We start from the raw sequence: 23,604 nt of genomic DNA, 5'->3' as shown, positions 1-23,604 counted from the left end.
CTCCTTCTCTCGGCTTCATACGGGGATCATATCTCCTCCCTGTCTCACCCTCATGCAGGGATGCATGACCAATGCTCCTTCCCTTCTCGCCTGCATACATGGATGCACGTTCACGCCTCCTCCTTCTCTCGGCTTCATACGGGGATCATATCTCCTCCCTGTCTCACCCTCATGCAGGGATGCATGACCAATGCTCCTTCCTGTCTCGCCCGCATACATGGATGCACGTTCACGCCTCCTCCTTCTCTCGGCTTCATACTGGGATCATATCTCCTCCCTGTCTCACCCTCATGCAGGGATGCATGACCAATGCTCCTTCCCTTCTCGCCTGCATACATGGCTGCACGTTCACGCCTCCTCCTTCTCTCGGCTTCATACGGGGATCATATCTCCTCAATGTCTCACCCTCACTTCCAACATGTGTAACTTCTTGTTCTCTTTGACGTCTGGGGCATGGGTGGCTACTGCACAGCTCTAGATGTCGCCCACCTGCAAGGTGCTATTGAAAGCACTTTTCCACATTGGACGAGCTATATTAACCCCCTCTCCCCAAATACAATAAAAATAAAGAAATATATGTGCTTCCATAATGTCTACCTTCTAATGTTTCATATGTGTAAGCACATTGTCCTCCTCCTGACCACATTCTAAAACTATGTGCAAATTGTTCCTTCCATAAACTGTAACTTCCTTGGCCCTTTATTTATAATGACTGTTATACTCTCTCTCTTTCCGCCACAGTATAAAAAAGCCTAGCACAACTCATGATTGGACTAAGAAATTCCTGTCATTTAGTTGGAAATGATTTTCCCATTATCCCCAAAAACTCCTCACTGTGTCTAAGAACGCTTTTTTTCACAGGACAATACAGATCAGATTGACTTGAAAGGTCCTTTCACGCGACTACAGAATGTCTCTCATTCCACTAAAAGATACGCCAGTGCCTACAATAGCCTAGGACTAGACTATGAGTCCCAATGTAAAAAGACCACAAGTCCACAGATATGCCTGTTTATTTAAACATCTGTATTATCATCATCGTGTGACTGTAAAGGCGGGACCTCGCGCTCTCTGTAACGCGCTCCATTGGCAACATCAGTTAAATGTCGTTGGTTCAATCCCTCGCGGATGTTGTTTTTATTCCCATTTGTAACTGGGAAATACTGTCGCTGCAATACATATGTCTTAATCAAGCTAGTGGTTATTGACGTAAATGGCAGTGTTATAATGTTTCATGTACTGCAAATGTCACCACATAATGCGCTCTTAATTAGATTTGGTTGAAATACATTACAGTCACCCGATGAAAAAGTGTGCAAAGAGCATTAAAGAAACAAAAGGTTCATAACAGTAACAGGACATATCGAATTGTTTCAGTCCTCCACAGAGATTGCCAATGTATTAATGGAAATTCTAAAATATCTGCCCAACTGCCGTGACATTGCCTCACCGCAATGCCGTGACTCGGATTCGAACCGAGGTTGCTGCGGCCACAACGCAGAGTACTAACCACTATACGATCACGGCGAGCTACTTGGGCTACTACAATGTGACGTTCCACCTCTATCATAAGCTGTAATCCATCTGTGATGTCATGACTCATGTTTGAATTAAAGGTTGGTTGTGATGTTATCCATGAGAATAAGTGGACACCTGATCCCCAGTCACTTATTTAAGATCTCAATAATCAAGTCAGAATCCAAATGAAAGTCATCAAAGTGGAGCCAATTAGAAATAATATAGTTACACAAACCTGGCAATGGTGCGGCAGCCAGGGCCGATAATGGCCCGCCAGCCTGAGAGCAGGAAAGTGTGAGAGCAGTGATGGTCTTGTGAGAGTTTACAGCTGTTATTGACCCTGTCCCCTTCCATTGCAGAGTTTTCTCCCTATAAGAAGTGCAGAGGCTCCCTCCGGGGTGCTAATAGTACATTTATTTTTTTGCGCAGGAGAAGTGCTCTTCACCAATTGCACGTGCCAAATCACCCGAAGGCCACCACCATAAAATTCAGGCATTCATGTTCATGCGTCCTCCATGTTATGTCCTTATAAAGGGATGCATGTTCATGATGACTCCATGTCACACCTGCATACAAGGATGCATGTTCATGCCGCCTCGTTCTCTTGGCTTCATACAGGGATTTTATCTCCTCCGTGTCTCACCCTCATGCAGGGATGCATGACCAATGCTCCTTCCCTTCTCGCCCGCATACATGGATGCACGTTCATGTCTCCTCGTTCTCTCGGCTTCATACAGGGATTTTATCTCCTCCCTGTCTCACCCTCAGGAAGGGATGCATGACCAATGCTCCTTCCCGTCTCGCCCGCATACATGGATGCACGTTCACGCCTCCTCCTTCTCTCGGCTTCATACGGGGATCATATCTCCTCCCTGTCTCACCCTCATGCAGGGATGCATGACCAATGCTCCTTCCTGTCTCGCCCGCATACATGGATGCACGTTCACGCCTCCTCCTTCTCTCGGCTTCATACAGGGATCATATCTCCTCCCTGTCTCACCCTCATGCAGGCATGCATGACCAATGCTCCTTCCCTTCTCGCCTGCATACATGGATGCACGTTCACGCCTCCTCCTTCTCTCGGCTTCATACGGGGATCATATCTCCTCCCTGTCTCACCCTCATGCAGGGATGCATGACCAATGCTCCTTCCTGTCTCGCCCGCATACATGGCTGCACGTTCACGCCTCCTCCTTCTCTCGGCTTCATACGGGGATCATATCTCCTCCCTGTCTCACCCTCATGCAGGGATGCATGACCAATGCTCCTTCCTGTCTCGCCCGCATACATGGATGCACGTTCACGCCTCCTCCTTCTCTCGGCTTCATACGGGGATCATATCTCCTCAATGTCTCACCCTCACTTCCAACATGTGTAACTTCTTGTTCTCTTTGACGTCTGGGGCATGGGTGGCTACTGCACAGCTCTAGATGTCGCCCACCTGCAAGGTGCTATGGAAAGCACTTTTCCACATTGGACGTGCTATATTAACCCCCTCTCCCCAAATACAATAAAAATAAAGAAATATATGTGCTTCCATAATGTCTACCTTCTAATGTTTCATATGTGTAAGCACATTGTCCTCCTCCTGACCACATTCTAAAACTATGTGCAAATTGTTCCTTCCATAAACTGTCACTTCCTTGGCCCTTTATTTATAATGACTGTTATACTCTCTCTCTTTCCGCCACAGTATAAAAAAGCCTAGCACACCTCATGATTGGACTAAGAAATTCCTGCCATTTAGTTGGAAATTATTTTCCCATTATCCCCAAAAACTCCTCACTGTGTCTAAGAACGCTTTTTTTCACAGGACAATACAGATCAGATTGACTTGAAAGGTCCTTTCACGCGACTACAGAACGCCTCTCATTCCACTCAAAGATACGCCAGTGCCTACAATAGCCTAGGACTAGACTATGAGTCCCAATGTAGAAAGACCACAAGTCCACAGATATGCCTGTTTATTTAAACATCTGTATTATTATCAGCGTGTGACTGTAAAGGCGGGACCTTGCGCTCTCTGTAACGCGCTCCATTGGCAACATCAGTTAAATGTCGTTGGTTCAATCCCTCGCGGATGTTGTTTTTATTCCCATTTTTTATTCCCATTTGTAACTGGGAAATACTGTCGCTGCAATACATATGTCTTAATCAAGCTAGTGGTTATTGACGTAAATGGCAGTGTTATAATGTTTCATGTACTGCAAATGTCACCACATAATGCGCTCTTAATTAGATTTGGTTGAAATACATTACAGTCACCCATGAAAAAGTGTGCAAAGAGCATTAAAGAAACAAAAGGTTCATAACTGTAACAGGACAAATCGAATTGTTTCAGTCCTCCACAGAGATTGCCAATGTATTAATGGAAATTCTAAAATATCTGCCCAACTGCCGTGACTTTGCCTCACCGCAATCCCGTGACTCGGATTCGAACCGAGATTGCTGTGGCCACAACGCAGAGTACTAACCACTATACGATCAAGGCGAGCTACTTGGGCTGCTACAATGTGACGTTCCACCTCTATCATAAGCTGTACTCCATCTGTGATGTCATGACTCATGTTTGAATTAAAGGTTGGTTGTGATGTTATCCATGAGAATAAATGGACACCTGATCCCCAGTCACTTATTTAAGATCTCAATAATCAAGTCAGAATCCAAATGAAAGTCATCAAAGTGGAGCCAATTAGAAATAATATAGTTACACAAACCTGGCAATGGTGCGGCAGCCAGGGCCGATAATGGCCCGCCAGCCTGAGAGCAGGAAAGTGTGAGAGCAGTGATGGTCTTGTGAGAGTTTACAGCTGTTATTGACCCTGTCCCCTTCCATTGCAGAGTTTTCTCCCTATAAGAAGTGCAGAGGCTCCCTCCGGGGTGCTAATAGTACATTTATTTTTTTGCGCAGGAGAAGTGCTCTTCACCAATTGCACGTGCCAAATCACCCGAAGGCCACCACCATAAAATTCAGGCATTCATGTTCATGCGTCCTCCATGTTATGTCCTTATAAAGGGATGCATGTTCATGATGACTCCATGTCACACCTGCATACAAGGATGCATGTTCATGCCACCTCGTTCTCTTGGCTTCATACAGGGATTTTATCTCCTCCCTGTCTCACCCTCATGCAGGGATGCATGACCAATGCTCCTTCCCTTCTCGCCCGCATACATGGATGCACGTTCATGTCTCCTCGTTCTCTCGGCTTCATACTGGGATTTTATCTCCTCCCTGTCTCACCCTCAGGAAGGGATGCATGACCAATGCTCCTTCCCGTCTCGCCCGCATACATGGATGCACGTTCACGCCTCCTCCTTCTCTTGGCTTCATACGGGGATCATATCTCCTCCCTGTCTCACCCTCATGCAGGGATGCATGACCAATGCTCCTTCCTGTCTCGCCCGCATACATGGATGCACGTTCACGCCTCCTCCTTCTCTCGGCTTCATACGGGGATCATATCTCCTCCCTGTCTCACCCTCATGCAGGGATGCATGACCAATGCTCCTTCCCTTCTCGCCTGCATACATGGATGCACGTTCACGCCTCCTCCTTCTCTCGGCTTCATACGGGGATCATATCTCCTCCCTGTCTCACCCTCATGCAGGGATGCATGACCAATGCTCCTTCCTGTCTCGCCCGCATACATGGATGCACGTTCACGCCTCCTCCTTCTCTCGGCTTCATACGGGGATCATATCTCCTCCCTGTCTCACCCTCATGCAGGGATGCATGACCAATGCTCCTTCCCTTCTCGCCTGCATACATGGATGCACGTTCACGCCTCCTCCTTCTCTCGGCTTCATACGGGGATCATATCTCCTCAATGTCTCACCCTCACTTCCAACATGTGTAACTTCTTGTTCTCTTTGACGTCTGGGGCATGGGTGGCTACTGCACAGCTCTAGATGTCGCCCACCTGCAAGGTGCTATGGAAAGCACTTTTCCACATTGGACGTGCTATATTAACCCCCTCTCCCAAATACAATAAAAATAAAGAAATATATGTGCTTCCATAATGTCTACCTTCTAATGTTTCATATGTGTAAGCACATTGTCCTCCTCCTGACCACATTCTAAAACTATGTGCAAATTGTTCCTTCCATAAACTGTCACTTCCTTGGCCCTTTATTTATAATGACTGTTATACTCTCTCTCTTTCCGCCACAGTATAAAAAAGCCTAGCACACCTCATGATTGGACTAAGAAATTCCTGTCATTTAGTTGGAAATGATTTTCCCATTATCCCCAAAAACTCCTCACTGTGTCTAAGAACGCTTTTTTTCACAGGACAATACAGATCAGATTGACTTGAAAGGTCCTTTCACGCGACTACAGAATGCCTCTCATTCCACTAAAAGATACGCCAGTGCCTACAATAGCCTAGGACTAGACTATGAGTCCCAATGTAGAAAGACCACAAGTCCACAGATATGCCTGTTTATTTAAACATCTGTATTATCATCAGCGTGTGACTGTAAAGGCGGGACTTCGCGCTCTCTGTAACGCGCTCCATTGGCAACATCAGTTAAATGTTGTTGGCTCAATCCCTCGCGGATGTTGTTTTTATTCCCATTTGTAACTGGGAAATACTGTCGCTGCAATACATATGTCTTAATCAAGCTAGTGGTTATTGACGTAAATGGCAGTGTTATAATGTTTCATGTACTGCAAATGTCACCACATAATGCGCTCTTAATTAGATTTGGTTGAAATACATTACAGTCACCCGATGAAAAAGTGTGCAAAGAGCATTAAAGAGACAAAAGGTTCATAACAGTAACAGGACATATCGAATTGTTTCAGTCCTCCACAGAGATTGCCAATGTATTAATGGAAATTCTAAAATATCTGTCCAACTGCCGTGACATTGCCTCACCGCAATGCCGTGACTCGGATTCGAACCGAGGTTGCTGTGGCCACAATGCAAAGTACTAACCACTATACCATCACGGCGAGCTACTTGGGCTGCTACAATGTGATGTTCCACCTCTATCATAAGCTGTACTCCATCTGTGATGTCATGACTCATGTTTGAATTAAAGGTTGGTTGTGATGTTATCCATGAGAATAAGTGGACACCTGATCCCCAGTCACTTATTTAAGATCTCAATAATCAAGTCAGAATCCAAATGAAAGTCATCAAAGTGGAGCCAATTAGAAATAATATAGTTACACAAACCTGGCAATGGTGCGGCAGCCTGGGCCGATAATGGCCCGCCAGCCTGAGAGCAGGAAAGTGTGAGAGCAGTGATGGTCTTGTGAGAGTTTACAGCTGTTATTGACCCTGTCCCCTTCCATTGCAGAGTTTTCTCCCTATAAGAAGTGCAGAGGCTCCCTCCGGGGTGCTAATAGTACATTTATTTTTTTGCACAGGAGAAGTGCTCTTCGCCAATTGCACGTGCCAAATCACCCGAAGGCCACCACCATATAATTCAGGCATTCATGTTCATGCGTCCTCCATGTTATGTCCTTATAAAGGGATGCATGTTCATGATGACTCCATGTCATACCTGCATACAAGGATGCATGTTCATGCCGCCTCGTTCTCTTGGCTTCATACAGGGATTTTATCTCCTCCCTGTCTCACCCTCATGCAGGGATGCATGACCAATGCTCCTTCCCTTCTCGACCGCATACATGGATGCACGTTCATGTCTTCTCGTTCTCTCGGCTTCATACGGGGATTTTATCTCCTCCCTGTCTCACCCTCAGGAAGGGATGCATGACCAATGCTCCTTCCCGTCTCGCCCGCATACATGGATGCACGTTCACGCCTCCTCCTTCTCTCGGCTTCATACGGGGATCATATCTCCTCCCTGTCTCACCCTCATGCAGGGATGCATGACCAATGCTCCTTCCCTTCTCGCCCGCATACATGGATGCACGTTCATGTCTCCTCGTTTTCTCGGCTTCATACGGGGATTTTATCTCCTCCCTGTCTCACCCTCAGGAAGGGATGCATGACCAATGCTCCTTCCCGTCTCGCCCGCATACATGGATGCACGTTCACGCCTCCTCCTTCTCTCGGCTTCATACGGGGATCATATCTCCTCCCTGTCTCACCCTCATGCAGGGATGCATGACCAATGCTCCTTCCTGTCTCGCCCGCATACATGGATGCACGTTCACGCCTCCTCCTTCTCTCGGCTTCATACGGGGATCATATCTCCTCCCTGTCTCACCCTCATGCAGGGATGCATGACCAATGCTCCTTCCCTTCTCGCCTGCATACATGGATGCACGTTCACGCCTCCTCCTTCTCTCGGCTTCATACGGGGATCATATCTCCTCCCTGTCTCACCCTCATGCAGGGATGCATGACCAATGCTCCTTCCTGTCTCGCCCGCATACATGGATGCACGTTCACGCCTCCTCCTTCTCTCGGCTTCATACGGGGATCATATCTCCTCCCTGTCTCACCCTCATGCAGGGATGCATGACCAATGCTCCTTCCCTTCTCGCCTGCATACATGGATGCACGTTCACGCCTCCTCCTTCTCTTGGCTTCATACGGGGATCATATCTCCTCAATGTCTCACCCTCGCTTCCAACATGTGTAACTTCTTGTTCTCTTTGACGTCTGGGGCATGGATGGCTACTGCACAGCTCTAGATGTCGCCCACCTGCAAGGTGCTATGGAAAGCACTTTTCCACATTGGACGTGCTATATTAACCCCCTCTCCCCAAATACAATAAAAATAAAGAAATATATGTGCTTCCATAATGTCTACCTTCTAATGTTTCATATGTGTAAGCACATTGTCCTCCTCCTGACCACACTCTAAAACTATGTGAAAATTGTTCCTTCCATAAACTGTCACTTCCTTGGCCCTTTATTTATAATGACTGTTATACTCTCTCTCTTTCCGCCACAGTATAAAAAAGCCTAGCACACCTCATGATTGGACTAAGAAATTCCTGTCATTTAGTTGGAAATGATTTTCCCATTATCCCCAAAAACTCCTCACTGTGTCTAAGAACGCTTTTTTTCACAGGACAATACAGATCAGATTGACTTGAAAGGTCCTTTCACGCGACTACAGAATGCCTCTCATTCCACTAAAAGATACGCCAGTGCCTACAATAGCCTAGGACTAGACTATGAGTCCCAATGTAGAAAGACCACAAGTCCACAGATATGCCTGTTTATTTAAACATCTGTATTATCATCAGCGTGTGACTGTAAATGCGGGACCTCGCGCTCTCTGTAACGCGCTCCATTGGCAACATCAGTTAAATGTCGTTGGTTCAATCCCTCGCGGATGTTGTTTTTATTCCCATTTGTAACTGGGAAATACTGTCGCTGCAATACATATGTCTTAATCAAGCTAGTGGTTATTGACGTAAATGGCAGTGTTATAATGTTTCATGTACTGCAAATGTCACCACATAATGCGCTCTTAATTAGATTTGGTTGAAATACATTACAGTCACCCGATGAAAAAGTGTGCAAAGAGCATTAAAGAAACAAAAGGTTCATAACAGTAACAGGACATATCGAATTGTTTCAGTCCTCCACAGAGATTGCCAATGTATTAATGGAAATTCTAAAATATCTGCCCAACTGCCGTGACATTGCCTCACCGCAATGCCGTGACTCGGATTCGAACCGAGGTTGCTGAGGCCACAATGCAGAGTACTAACCACTATACGATCACGGGGAGCTACTTGGGCTGCTACAATGTGACGTTCCACCTCTATCATAAGCTGTACTCCATCTGTGATGTCATGACTCATGTTTGAATTAAAGGTTGGTTGTGATGTTATCCATGAGAATAAGTGGACAACTGATCCCCAGTCACTTATTTAAGATCTCAATAATCAAGTCAGAATCCAAATGAAAGTCATCAAAGTGGAGCCAATTAGAAATAATATAGTTACACAAACCTGGCAATGGTGCGGCAGCCAGGGCCGATAATGGCCCGCCAGCCTGAGAGCAGGAAAGTGTGAGAGCAGTGATGGTCTTGTGAGAGTTTACAGCTGTTATTGACCCTGTCCCCTTCCATTGCAGAGTTTTCTCCCTATAAGAAGTGCAGAGGCTCCCTCCGGGGTGCTAATAGTACATTTATTTTTTTGCGCAGGAGAAATGCTCTTCACCAATTGCACGTGCCAAATCACCCGAAGGCCACCACCATAAAATTCAGGCATTCATGTTCATGCGTCCTCCATGTTATGTCCTTATAAAGGGATGCGTGTTCATGATGACTCCATGTCACACCTGCATACAAGGATGCATGTTCATGCCGCCTCGTTCTCTTGGCTTCATACAGGGATTTTATCTCCTCCCTGTCTCACCCTCATGCCGGGATACATGACCAATGCTCCTTCCCTTCTCGCCCGCATACATGGATGCACGTTCATGTCTCCTCGTTCTCTCAGCTTCATACAGGGATTTTATCTCCTCCCTGTCTCACCCTCAGGAAGGGATGCATGACCAATGCTCCTTCCCGTCTCGCCCGCATACATGGATGCACGTTCACGCCTCCTCCTTCTCTCGGCTTCATACGGGGATCATATCTCCTCCCTGTCTCACCCTCATGCAGGGATGCATGACCAATGCTCCTTCCTGTCTCGCCCGCATGCATGGATGCACGTTCACGCCTCCTCCTTCTCTCGGCTTCATACGGGGATCATATCTCCTCCCTGTCTCACCCTCATGCAGGGATGCATGACCAATGCTCCTTCCCTTCTCGCCTGCATACATGGATGCACGTTCACGCCTCCTCCTTCTCTCGGCTTCATACGGGGATCATATGTCCTCCCTGTCTCACCCTCATGCAGGGATGCATGACCAATGCTCCTTCCCTTCTCGCCTGCATACATGGATGCACGTTCACGCCTCCTCCTTCTCTCGGCTTCATACGGGGATCATATGTCCTCCCTGTCTCACCCTCATGCAGGGATGCATGACCAATGCTCCTTCCCTTCTCGCCTGCATACATGGATGCACGTTCACGCCTCCTCCTTCTCTCGGCTTCATACGGGGATCATATCTCCTCAATGTCTCACCCTCACTTCCAACATGTGTAACTTCTTGTTCTCTTTGACGTCTGGGGCATGGGTGGCTACTGCACAGCTCTAGATGTCGCCCACCTGCAAGGTGCTATTGAAAGCACTTTTCCACATTGGACGAGCTATATTAACCCCCTCTCCCCAAATACAATAAAAATAAAGAAATATATGTGCTTCCATAATGTCTACCTTCTAATGTTTCATATGTGTAAGCACATTGTCCTCCTCCTGACCACATTCTAAAACTATGTGCAAATTGTTCCTTCCATAAACTGTAACTTCCTTGGCCCTTTATTTATAATGACTGTTATACTCTCTCTCTTTCCGCCACAGTATAAAAAAGCCTAGCACACCTCATGATTGGACTAAGAAATTCCTGTCATTTAGTTGGAAATGATTTTCCCATTATCCCCAAAAACTCCTCACTGTGTCTAAGAACGCTTTTTTTCACAGGACAATACAGATCAGATTGACTTGAAAGGTCCTTTCACGCGACTACAGAATGTCTCTCATTCCACTAAAAGATACGCCAGTGCCTACAATAGCCTAGGACTAGACTATGAGTCCCAATGTAGAAAGACCACAAGTCCACAGATATGCCTGTTTATTTAAACATCTGTATTATCATCATCGTGTGACTGTAAAGGCGGGACCTCGCGCTCTCTGTAACGCGCTCCATTGGCAACATCAGTTAAATGTCGTTGGTTCAATCCCTCGCGGATGTTGTTTTTATTCCCATTTGTAACTGCGAAATACTGTCGCTGCAATACATATGTCTTAATCAAGCTAGTGGTTATTGACGTAAATGGCAGTGTTATAATGTTTCATGTACTGCAAATGTCACCACATAATGCGCTCTTAATTAGATTTGGTTGAAATACATTACAGTCACCCGATGAAAAAGTGTGCAAAGAGCATTAAAGAAACAAAAGGTTCATAACAGTAACAGGACATATCGAATTGTTTCAGTCCTCCACAGAGATTGCCAATGTATTAATGGAAATTCTAAAATATCTGCCCAACTGCCGTGACATTGCCTCACCGCAATGCCGTGACTCGGATTCGAACCGAGATTGCTGTGGCCACAACGCAGAGTACTAACCACTATACGATCACGGCGAGCTACTTGGGCTGCTACAATGTGACGTTCCACCTCTATCATAAGCTGTACTCCATCTGTGATGTCATGACTCATGTTTGAATTAAAGGTTGGTTGTGATGTTATCCATGAGAATAAATGGACACCTGATCCCCAGTCACTTATTTAAGATCTCAATAATCAAGTCAGAATCCAAATGAAAGTCATCAAAGTGGAGCCAATTAGAAATAATATAGTTACACAAACCTGGCAATGGTGCGGCAGCCAGGGCCGATAATGGCCCGCCAGCCTGAGAGCAGGAAAGTGTGAGAGCAGTGATGGTCTTGTGAGAGTTTACAGCTGTTATTGACCCTGTCCCCTTCCATTGCAGAGTTTTCTCCCTATAAGAAGTGCAGAGGCTCCCTCCGGGGTGCTAATAGTACATTTATTTTTTTGCGCAGGAGAAGTGCTCTTCACCAATTGCACGTGCCAAATCACCCGAAGGCCACCACCATAAAATTCAGGCATTCATGTTCATGCGTCCTCCATGTTATGTCCTTATAAAGGGATGCATGTTCATGATGACTCCATGTCACACCTGCATACAAGGATGCATGTTCATGCCACCTCGTTCTCTTGGCTTCATACAGGGATTTTATCTCCTCCCTGTCTCACCCTCATGCAGGGATGCATGACCAATGCTCCTTCCCTTCTCGCCCGCATACATGGATGCACGTTCATGTCTCCTCGTTCTCTCGGCTTCATACTGGGATTTTATCTCCTCCCTGTCTCACCCTCAGGAAGGGATGCATGACCAATGCTCCTTCCCGTCTCGCCCGCATACATGGATGCACGTTCACGCCTCCTCCTTCTCTTGGCTTCATACGGGGATCATATCTCCTCCCTGTCTCACCCTCATGCAGGGATGCATGACCAATGCTCCTTCCTGTCTCGCCCGCATACATGGATGCACGTTCACGCCTCCTCCTTCTCTCGGCTTCATACGGGGATCATATCTCCTCCCTGTCTCACCCTCATGCAGGGATGCATGACCAATGCTCCTTCCCTTCTCGCCTGCATACATGGATGCACGTTCACGCCTCCTCCTTCTCTCGGCTTCATACGGGGATCATATCTCCTCCCTGTCTCACCCTCATGCAGGGATGCATGACCAATGCTCCTTCCTGTCTCGCCCGCATACATGGATGCACGTTCACGCCTCCTCCTTCTCTCGGCTTCATACGGGGATCATATCTCCTCCCTGTCTCACCCTCATGCAGGGATGCATGACCAATGCTCCTTCCCTTCTCGCCTGCATACATGGATGCACGTTCACGCCTCCTCCTTCTCTCGGCTTCATACGGGGATCATATCTCCTCAATGTCTCACCCTCACTTCCAACATGTGTAACTTCTTGTTCTCTTTGACGTCTGGGGCATGGGTGGCTACTGCACAGCTCTAGATGTCGCCCACCTGCAAGGTGCTATGGAAAGCACTTTTCCACATTGGACGTGCTATATTAACCCCCTCTCCCAAATACAATAAAAATAAAGAAATATATGTGCTTCCATAATGTCTACCTTCTAATGTTTCATATGTGTAAGCACATTGTCCTCCTCCTGACCACATTCTAAAACTATGTGCAAATTGTTCCTTCCATAAACTGTCACTTCCTTGGCCCTTTATTTATAATGACTGTTATACTCTCTCTCTTTCCGCCACAGTATAAAAAAGCCTAGCACACCTCATGATTGGACTAAGAAATTCCTGTCATTTAGTTGGAAATGATTTTCCCATTATCCCCAAAAACTCCTCACTGTGTCTAAGAACGCTTTTTTTCACAGGACAATACAGATCAGATTGACTTGAAAGGTCCTTTCACGCGACTACAGAATGCCTCTCATTCCACTAAAAGATACGCCAGTGCCTACAATAGCCTAGGACTAGACTATGAGTCCCAATGTAGAAAGACCACAAGTCCACAGATATGCCTGTTTATTTAAACATCTGTATTATCATCAGCGTGTGACTGTAAAGGCGGGACTTCGCGCTCTCTGTAACGCGCTCCATTGGCAACATCAGTTAAATGTTGTTGGCTCAATCCCTCGCGGATGTTGTTTTTATTCCCATTTGTAACTGGGAAATACTGTCGCTGCAATACATATGTCTTAATCAAGCTAGTGGTTATTGACGTAAATGGCAGTGTTATAATGTTTCATGTACTGCAAATGTCACCACATAATGCGCTCTTAATTAGATTTGGTTGAAATACATTACAGTCACCCGATGAAAAAGTGTGCAAAGAGCATTAAAGAGACAAAAGGTTCATAACAGTAACAGGACATATCGAATTGTTTCAGTCCTCCACAGAGATTGCCAATGTATTAATGGAAATTCTAAAATATCTGTCCAACTGCCGTGACATTGCCTCACCGCAATGCCGTGACTCGGATTCGAACCGAGGTTGCTGTGGCCACAATGCAAAGTACTAACCACTATACCATCACGGCGAGCTACTTGGGCTGCTACAATGTGATGTTCCACCTCTATCATAAGCTGTACTCCATCTGTGATGTCATGACTCATGTTTGAATTAAAGGTTGGTTGTGATGTTATCCATGAGAATAAGTGGACACCTGATCCCCAGTCACTTATTTAAGATCTCAATAATCAAGTCAGAATCCAAATGAAAGTCATCAAAGTGGAGCCAATTAGAAATAATATAGTTACACAAACCTGGCAATGGTGCGGCAGCCTGGGCCGATAATGGCCCGCCAGCCTGAGAGCAGGAAAGTGTGAGAGCAGTGATGGTCTTGTGAGAGTTTACAGCTGTTATTGACCCTGTCCCCTTCCATTGCAGAGTTTTCTCCCTATAAGAAGTGCAGAGGCTCCCTCCGGGGTGCTAATAGTACATTTATTTTTTTGCACAGGAGAAGTGCTCTTCGCCAATTGCACGTGCCAAATCACCCGAAGGCCACCACCATATAATTCAGGCATTCATGTTCATGCGTCCTCCATGTTATGTCCTTATAAAGGGATGCATGTTCATGATGACTCCATGTCATACCTGCATACAAGGATGCATGTTCATGCCGCCTCGTTCTCTTGGCTTCATACAGGGATTTTATCTCCTCCCTGTCTCACCCTCATGCAGGGATGCATGACCAATGCTCCTTCCCTTCTCGACCGCATACATGGATGCACGTTCATGTCTTCTCGTTCTCTCGGCTTCATACGGGGATTTTATCTCCTCCCTGTCTCACCCTCAGGAAGGGATGCATGACCAATGCTCCTTCCCGTCTCGCCCGCATACATGGATGCACGTTCACGCCTCCTCCTTCTCTCGGCTTCATACGGGGATCATATCTCCTCCCTGTCTCACCCTCATGCAGGGATGCATGACCAATGCTCCTTCGCTTCTCGCCCGCATACATGGATGCACGTTCATGTCTCCTCGTTTTCTCGGCTTCATACGGGGATTTTATCTCCTCCCTGTCTCACCCTCAGGAAGGGATGCATGACCAATGCTCCTTCCCGTCTCGCCCGCATACATGGATGCACGTTCACGCCTCCTCCTTCTCTCGGCTTCATACGGGGATCATATCTCCTCCCTGTCTCACCCTCATGCAGGGATGCATGACCAATGCTCCTTCCTGTCTCGCCCGCATACATGGATGCACGTTCACGCCTCCTCCTTCTCTCGGCTTCATACGGGGATCATATCTCCTCCCTGTCTCACCCTCATGCAGGGATGCATGACCAATGCTCCTTCCCTTCTCGCCTGCATACATGGATGCACGTTCACGCCTCCTCCTTCTCTCGGCTTCATACGGGGATCATATCTCCTCCCTGTCTCACCCTCATGCAGGGATGCATGACCAATGCTCCTTCCTGTCTCGCCCGCATACATGGATGCACGTTCACGCCTCCTCCTTCTCTCGGCTTCATACGGGGATCATATCTCCTCCCTGTCTCACCCTCATGCAGGGATGCATGACCAATGCTCCTTCCCTTCTCGCCTGCATACATGGATGCACGTTCACGCCTCCTCCTTCTCTTGGCTTCATACGGGGATCATATCTCCTCAATGTCTCACCCTCGCTTCCAACATGTGTAACTTCTTGTTCTCTTTGACGTCTGGGGCATGGATGGCTACTGCACAGCTCTAGATGTCGCCCACCTGCAAGGTGCTATGGAAAGCACTTTTCCACATTGGACGTGCTATATTAACCCCCTCTCCCCAAATACAATAAAAATAAAGAAATATATGTGCTTCCATAATGTCTACCTTCTAATGTTTCATATGTGTAAGCACATTGTCCTCCTCCTGACCACACTCTAAAACTATGTGAAAATTGTTCCTTCCATAAACTGTCACTTCCTTGGCCCTTTATTTATAATGACTGTTATACTCTCTCTCTTTCCGCCACAGTATAAAAAAGCCTAGCACACCTCATGATTGGACTAAGAAATTCCTGTCATTTAGTTGGAAATGATTTTCCCATTATCCCCAAAAACTCCTCACTGTGTCTAAGAACGCTTTTTTTCACAGGACAATACAGATCAGATTGACTTGAAAGGTCCTTTCACGCGACTACAGAATGCCTCTCATTCCACTAAAAGATACGCCAGTGCCTACAATAGCCTAGGACTAGACTATGAGTCCCAATGTAGAAAGACCACAAGTCCACAGATATGCCTGTTTATTTAAACATCTGTATTATCATCAGCGTGTGACTGTAAATGCGGGACCTCGCGCTCTCTGTAACGCGCTCCATTGGCAACATCAGTTAAATGTCGTTGGTTCAATCCCTCGCGGATGTTGTTTTTATTCCCATTTGTAACTGGGAAATACTGTCGCTGCAATACATATGTCTTAATCAAGCTAGTGGTTATTGACGTAAATGGCAGTGTTATAATGTTTCATGTACTGCAAATGTCACCACATAATGCGCTCTTAATTAGATTTGGTTGAAATACATTACAGTCACCCGATGAAAAAGTGTGCAAAGAGCATTAAAGAAACAAAAGGTTCATAACAGTAACAGGACATATCGAATTGTTTCAGTCCTCCACAGAGATTGCCAATGTATTAATGGAAATTCTAAAATATCTGCCCAACTGCCGTGACATTGCCTCACCGCAATGCCGTGACTCGGATTCGAACCGAGGTTGCTGAGGCCACAATGCAGAGTACTAACCACTATACGATCACGGGGAGCTACTTGGGCTGCTACAATGTGACGTTCCACCTCTATCATAAGCTGTACTCCATCTGTGATGTCATGACTCATGTTTGAATTAAAGGTTGGTTGTGATGTTATCCATGAGAATAAGTGGACAACTGATCCCCAGTCACTTATTTAAGATCTCAATAATCAAGTCAGAATCCAAATGAAAGTCATCAAAGTGGAGCCAATTAGAAATAATATAGTTACACAAACCTGGCAATGGTGCGGCAGCCAGGGCCGATAATGGCCCGCCAGCCTGAGAGCAGGAAAGTGTGAGAGCAGTGATGGTCTTGTGAGAGTTTACAGCTGTTATTGACCCTGTCCCCTTCCATTGCAGAGTTTTCTCCCTATAAGAAGTGCAGAGGCTCCCTCCGGGGTGCTAATAGTACATTTATTTTTTTGCGCAGGAGAAATGCTCTTCACCAATTGCACGTGCCAAATCACCCGAAGGCCACCACCATAAAATTCAGGCATTCATGTTCATGCGTCCTCCATGTTATGTCCTTATAAAGGGATGCGTGTTCATGATGACTCCATGTCACACCTGCATACAAGGATGCATGTTCATGCCGCCTCGTTCTCTTGGCTTCATACAGGGATTTTATCTCCTCCCTGTCTCACCCTCATGCCGGGATACATGACCAATGCTCCTTCCCTTCTCGCCCGCATACATGGATGCACGTTCATGTCTCCTCGTTCTCTCAGCTTCATACAGGGATTTTATCTCCTCCCTGTCTCACCCTCAGGAAGGGATGCATGACCAATGCTCCTTCCCGTCTCGCCCGCATACATGGATGCACGTTCACGCCTCCTCCTTCTCTCGGCTTCATACGGGGATCATATCTCCTCCCTGTCTCACCCTCATGCAGGGATGCATGACCAATGCTCCTTCCTGTCTCGCCCGCATGCATGGATGCACGTTCACGCCTCCTCCTTCTCTCGGCTTCATACGGGGATCATATCTCCTCCCTGTCTCACCCTCATGCAGGGATGCATGACCAATGCTCCTTCCCTTCTCGCCTGCATACATGGATGCACGTTCACGCCTCCTCCTTCTCTCGGCTTCATACGGGGATCATATGTCCTCCCTGTCTCACCCTCATGCAGGGATGCATGACCAATGCTCCTTCCCTTCTCGCCTGCATACATGGATGCACGTTCACGCCTCCTCCTTCTCTCGGCTTCATACGGGGATCATATGTCCTCCCTGTCTCACCCTCATGCAGGGATGCATGACCAATGCTCCTTCCCTTCTCGCCTGCATACATGGATGCACGTTCACGCCTCCTCCTTCTCTCGGCTTCATACGGGGATCATATCTCCTCAATGTCTCACCCTCACTTCCAACATGTGTAACTTCTTGTTCTCTTTGACGTCTGGGGCATGGGTGGCTACTGCACAGCTCTAGATGTCGCCCACCTGCAAGGTGCTATTGAAAGCACTTTTCCACATTGGACGAGCTATATTAACCCCCTCTCCCCAAATACAATAAAAATAAAGAAATATATGTGCTTCCATAATGTCTACCTTCTAATGTTTCATATGTGTAAGCACATTGTCCTCCTCCTGACCACATTCTAAAACTATGTGCAAATTGTTCCTTCCATAAACTGTAACTTCCTTGGCCCTTTATTTATAATGACTGTTATACTCTCTCTCTTTCCGCCACAGTATAAAAAAGCCTAGCACACCTCATGATTGGACTAAGAAATTCCTGTCATTTAGTTGGAAATGATTTTCCCATTATCCCCAAAAACTCCTCACTGTGTCTAAGAACGCTTTTTTTCACAGGACAATACAGATCAGATTGACTTGAAAGGTCCTTTCACGCGACTACAGAATGTCTCTCATTCCACTAAAAGATACGCCAGTGCCTACAATAGCCTAGGACTAGACTATGAGTCCCAATGTAGAAAGACCACAAGTCCACAGATATGCCTGTTTATTTAAACATCTGTATTATCATCATCGTGTGACTGTAAAGGCGGGACCTCGCGCTCTCTGTAACGCGCTCCATTGGCAACATCAGTTAAATGTCGTTGGTTCAATCCCTCGCGGATGTTGTTTTTATTCCCATTTGTAACTGCGAAATACTGTCGCTGCAATACATATGTCTTAATCAAGCTAGTGGTTATTGACGTAAATGGCAGTGTTATAATGTTTCATGTACTGCAAATGTCACCACATAATGCGCTCTTAATTAGATTTGGTTGAAATACATTACAGTCACCCGATGAAAAAGTGTGCAAAGAGCATTAAAGAAACAAAAGGTTCATAACAGTAACAGGACATATCGAATTGTTTCAGTCCTCCACAGAGATTGCCAATGTATTAATGGAAATTCTAAAATATCTGCCCAACTGCCGTGACATTGCCTCACCGCAATGCCGTGACTCGGATTCGAACCGAGGTTGCTGCGGCCACAACGCAGAGTACTAACCACTATACGATCACGGCGAGCTACTTGGGCTACTACAATGTGACGTTCCACCTCTATCATAAGCTGTAACCCATCTGTGGTGTCATGACTCATGTTTGAATTAAAGGTTGGTTGTGATGTTATCCATGAGAATAAGTGGACACCTGAACCCAAGTCACTTATTTAAGATCTCAATAATCAAGTCAGAATCCAAATGAAAGTTATCAAAGTGGAGCCAATTAGAAATAATATAGTTACACAAACCTGGCAATGGTGCAGCAGCCAGGGCCGATAATGGCCCGCCAGCCTGAGAGCAGGAAAGTGTGAGAGCAGTGATGGTCTTGTGAGAGTTTACAGCTGTTATTGACCCTGTCCCCTTCCATTGCAGAGTTTTCTCCCTATAAGAAGTGCAGAGGCTCCCTCCGGGGTGCTAATAGTACATTTCTTTTTTTGCGCAGGAGAAGTGCTCTTCACCAATTGCACGTGCCAAATCACCCGAAGGCCACCACCATAAAATTCAGGCATTCATGTTCATGCGTCCTCCATGTTATGTCCTTATAAAGGGATGCATGTTCATGATGACTCCATGTCACACCTGCATACAAGGATGCATGTTCATGCCGCCTCGTTCTCTTGGCTTCATACAGGGATTTTATCTCCTCCCTGTCTCACCCTCATGCAGGGATGCATGACCAATGCTCCTTCCCTTCTCGCCCGCATACATGGATGCACGTTCATGTCTCCTCGTTCTCTCGGCTTCATACAGGGATTTTATCTCCTCCCTGTCTCACCCTCAGGAAGGGATGCATGACCAATGCTCCTTCCCGTCTCGCCCGCATACATGGATGCACGTTCACGCCTCCTCCTTCTCTCGGCTTCATAGGGGGATCATATCTCCTCCCTGTCTCACCCTCATGCAGGGATGCATGACCAATGCTCCTTCCTGTCTCGCCCGCATACATGGATGCACGTTCACGCCTCCTCCTTCTCTCGGCTTCATACAGGGATCATATCTCCTCCCTGTCTCACCCTCATGCAGGCATGCATGACCAATGCTCCTTCCCTTCTCGCCTGCATACATGGATGCACGTTCACGCCTCCTCCTTCTCTCGGCTTCATACGGGGATCATATCTCCTCCCTGTCTCACCCTCATGCAGGGATGCATGACCAATGCTCCTTCCTGTCTCGCCCGCATACATGGCTGCACGTTCACGCCTCCTCCTTCTCTCGGCTTCATACGGGGATCATATCTCCTCCCTGTCTCACCCTCATGCAGGGATGCATGACCAATGCTCCTTCCTGTCTCGCCCGCATACATGGATGCACGTTCACGCCTCCTCCTTCTCTCGGCTTCATACGGGGATCATATCTCCTCAATGTCTCACCCTCACTTCCAACATGTGTAACTTCTTGTTCTCTTTGACGTCTGGGGCATGGGTGGCTACTGCACAGCTCTAGATGTCGCCCACCTGCAAGGTGCTATGGAAAGCACTTTTCCACATTGGACGTGCTATATTAACCCCCTCTCCCCAAATACAATAAAAATAAAGAAATATATGTGCTTCCATAATGTCTACCTTCTAATGTTTCATATGTGTAAGCACATTGTCCTCCTCCTGACCACATTCTAAAACTATGTGCAAATTGTTCCTTCCATAAACTGTCACTTCCTTGGCCCTTTATTTATAATGACTGTTATACTCTCTCTCTTTCCGCCACAGTATAAAAAAGCCTAGCACACTTCATGATTGGACTAAGAAATTCCTGTCATTTAGTTGGAAATTATTTTCCCATTATCCACAAAAACTCCTCACTGTGTCTAAGAACGCTTTTTTTCACAGGACAATACAGATCAGATTGACTTGAAAGGTCCTTTCACGCGACTACAGAACGCCTCTCATTCCACTCAAAGATACGCCAGTGCCTACAATAGCCTAGGACTAGACTATGAGTCCCAATGTAGAAAGACCACAAGTCCACAGATATGCCTGTTTATTTAAACATCTGTATTATCATCAGCGTGTGACTGTAAAGGCTGGACCTTGCGCTCTCTGTAACGCGCTCCATTGGCAACATCAGTTAAATGTCGTTGGTTCAATCCCTCGCGGATGTTGTTTTTATTCCCATTTGTAACTGGGAAATACTGTCGCTGCAATACATATGTCTTAATCAAGCTAGTGGTTATTGACGTAAATGGCAGTGTTATAATGTTTCATGTACTGCAAATGTCACCACATAATGCGCTCTTAATTAGATTTGCACCCGATGAAAAAGTGTGCAAAGAGCATTAAAGAAACAAAAGGTTCATAACAGTAACAGGACATATCGAATTGTTTCAGTCCTCCACAGAGATTGCCAATGTATTAATGGAAATTCTAAAATATCTGCCCAACTGCCGTGACATTGCCTCACCGCAATGCCGTGACTCGGATTCAAACCGAGGTTGCTGCGGCCACAACGCAGAGTACTAACCACTATACGATCACAGCGAGCTACTTGGGCTGCTACAATGTGACGTTCCACCTCTATCATAAGCTGTACTCCATCTGTGATGTCATGACTCATGTTTGAATTAAAGGTTGGTTGTGATGTTATCCATGAGAATAAGTGGACACCTGATCCCCAGTCACTTATTTAAGATCTCAATAATCAAGTCAGAATCCAAATGAAAGTCATCAAAGTGGAGCCAATTAGAAATAATATAGTTACACAAACCTGGCAATGGTGCGGCAGCCAGGGCCGATAATGGCCCGCCAGCCTGAGAGCAGGAAAGTGTGAGAGCAGTGATGGTCTTGTGAGAGTTTACAGCTGTTATTGACCCTGTCCCCTTCCATTGCAGAGTTTTCTCCCTATAAGAAGTGCAGAGGCTCCCTCCGGGGTGCTAATAGTACATTTATTTTTTTGCGCAGGAGAAGTGCTCTTCACCAATTGCACGTGCCAAATCACCCGAAGGCCACCACCATAAAATTCAGGCATTCATGTTCATGCGTCCTCCATGTTATGTCCTTATAAAGGGATGCATGTTCATGATGACTCCATGTCACACCTGCATACAAGGATGCATGTTCATGCCGCCTCGTTCTCTTGGCTTCATACAGGGATTTTATCTCCTCCCTGTCTCACCCTCATGCAGGGATGCATGACCAATGCTCCTTCCCTTCTCGCCCGCATACATGGATGCACGTTCATGTCTCCTCGTTCTCTCGGCTTCATACAGGGATTTTATCTCCTCCCTGTCTCACCCTCAGGAAGGGATGCATGACCAATGCTCCTTCCCGTCTCGCCCGCATACATGGATGCACGTTCACGCCTCCTCCTTCTCTCGGCTTCATACGGGGATCATATCTCCTCCCTGTCTCACCCTCATGCAGGGATGCATGACCAATGCTCCTTCCTGTCTCGCCCGCATACATGGATGCACGTTCACGCCTCCTCCTTCTCTCGGCTTCATACGGGGATCATATCTCCTCCCTGTCTCACCCTCATGCAGGGATGCATGACCAATGCTCCTTCCCTTCTCGCCTGCATACATGGATGCACGTTCACGCCTCCTCCTTCTCTCGGCTTCATACGGGGATCATATCTCCTCCCTGTCTCACCCTCATGCAGGGATGCATGACCAATGCTCCTTCCTGTCTCGCCCGCATACATGGATGCACGTTCACGCCTCCTCCTTCTCTCGGCTTCATACGGGGATCATATCTCCTCCCTGTCTCACCCTCATGCAGGGATGCATGACCAATGCTCCTTCCCTTCTCGCCTGCATACATGGATGCACGTTCACGCCTCCTCCTTCTCTCGGCTTCATACGGGGATCATATCTCCTCAATGTCTCACCCTCACTTCCAACATGTGTAACTTCTTGTTCTCTTTGACGTCTGGGGCATGGGTGGCTACTGCACAGCTCTAGATGTCGCCCACCTGCAAGGTGCTATTGAAAGCACTTTTCCACATTGGACGTGCTATATTAACCCCCTCTCCCCAAATACAATAAAAATAAAGAAATATATGTGCTTCCATAATGTCTACCTTCTAATGTTTCATATGTGTAAGCACATTGTCCTCCTCCTGACCACATTCTAAAACTATGTGCAAATTGTTCCTTCCATAAACTGTAACTTCCTTGGCCCTTTATTTATAATGACTGTTATACTCTCTCTCTTTCCGCCACAGTATAAAAAAGCCTAGCACACCTCATGATTGGACTAAGAAATTCCTGTCATTTAGTTGGAAATGATTTTCCCATTATCCCCAAAAACTCCTCACTGTGTCTAAGAACGCTTTTTTTCACAGGACAATACAGATCAGATTGACTTGAAAGGTCCTTTCACGCGACTA

The 23,604-nt window shown here is 46.5% G+C and overlaps 2 non-coding genes across 2 annotated transcripts; both read right to left on the bottom strand.

Moving 5' to 3' along the window:
- Window positions 1–1,455: 1,455 nt before the first annotated feature.
- On the bottom strand, window positions 1,456–1,527 carry TRNAH-GUG (transfer RNA histidin (anticodon GUG)). The gene has a single exon. It is a non-coding gene; the product is annotated as a tRNA-His (tRNA).
- Window positions 1,528–19,231: 17,704 nt separating this feature from the next.
- On the bottom strand, window positions 19,232–19,303 carry TRNAH-GUG (transfer RNA histidin (anticodon GUG)). The gene has a single exon. It is a non-coding gene; the product is annotated as a tRNA-His (tRNA).
- Window positions 19,304–23,604: the final 4,301 nt, after the last annotated feature.

The sequence above is a fragment of the Ambystoma mexicanum genome (genome assembly GCF_040938575.1).
Source record: "Ambystoma mexicanum isolate Mex_15411 chromosome 12 unlocalized genomic scaffold, UKY_AmexF1_1 Mex_chr12_unloc.1, whole genome shotgun sequence".
NCBI classification, from domain to species: domain Eukaryota; kingdom Metazoa; phylum Chordata; class Amphibia; order Caudata; family Ambystomatidae; genus Ambystoma; species Ambystoma mexicanum.
The sequence above is the reverse complement of the archived record's forward strand: the minus strand, read 5'-3'. Positions and strand labels throughout refer to the sequence as shown.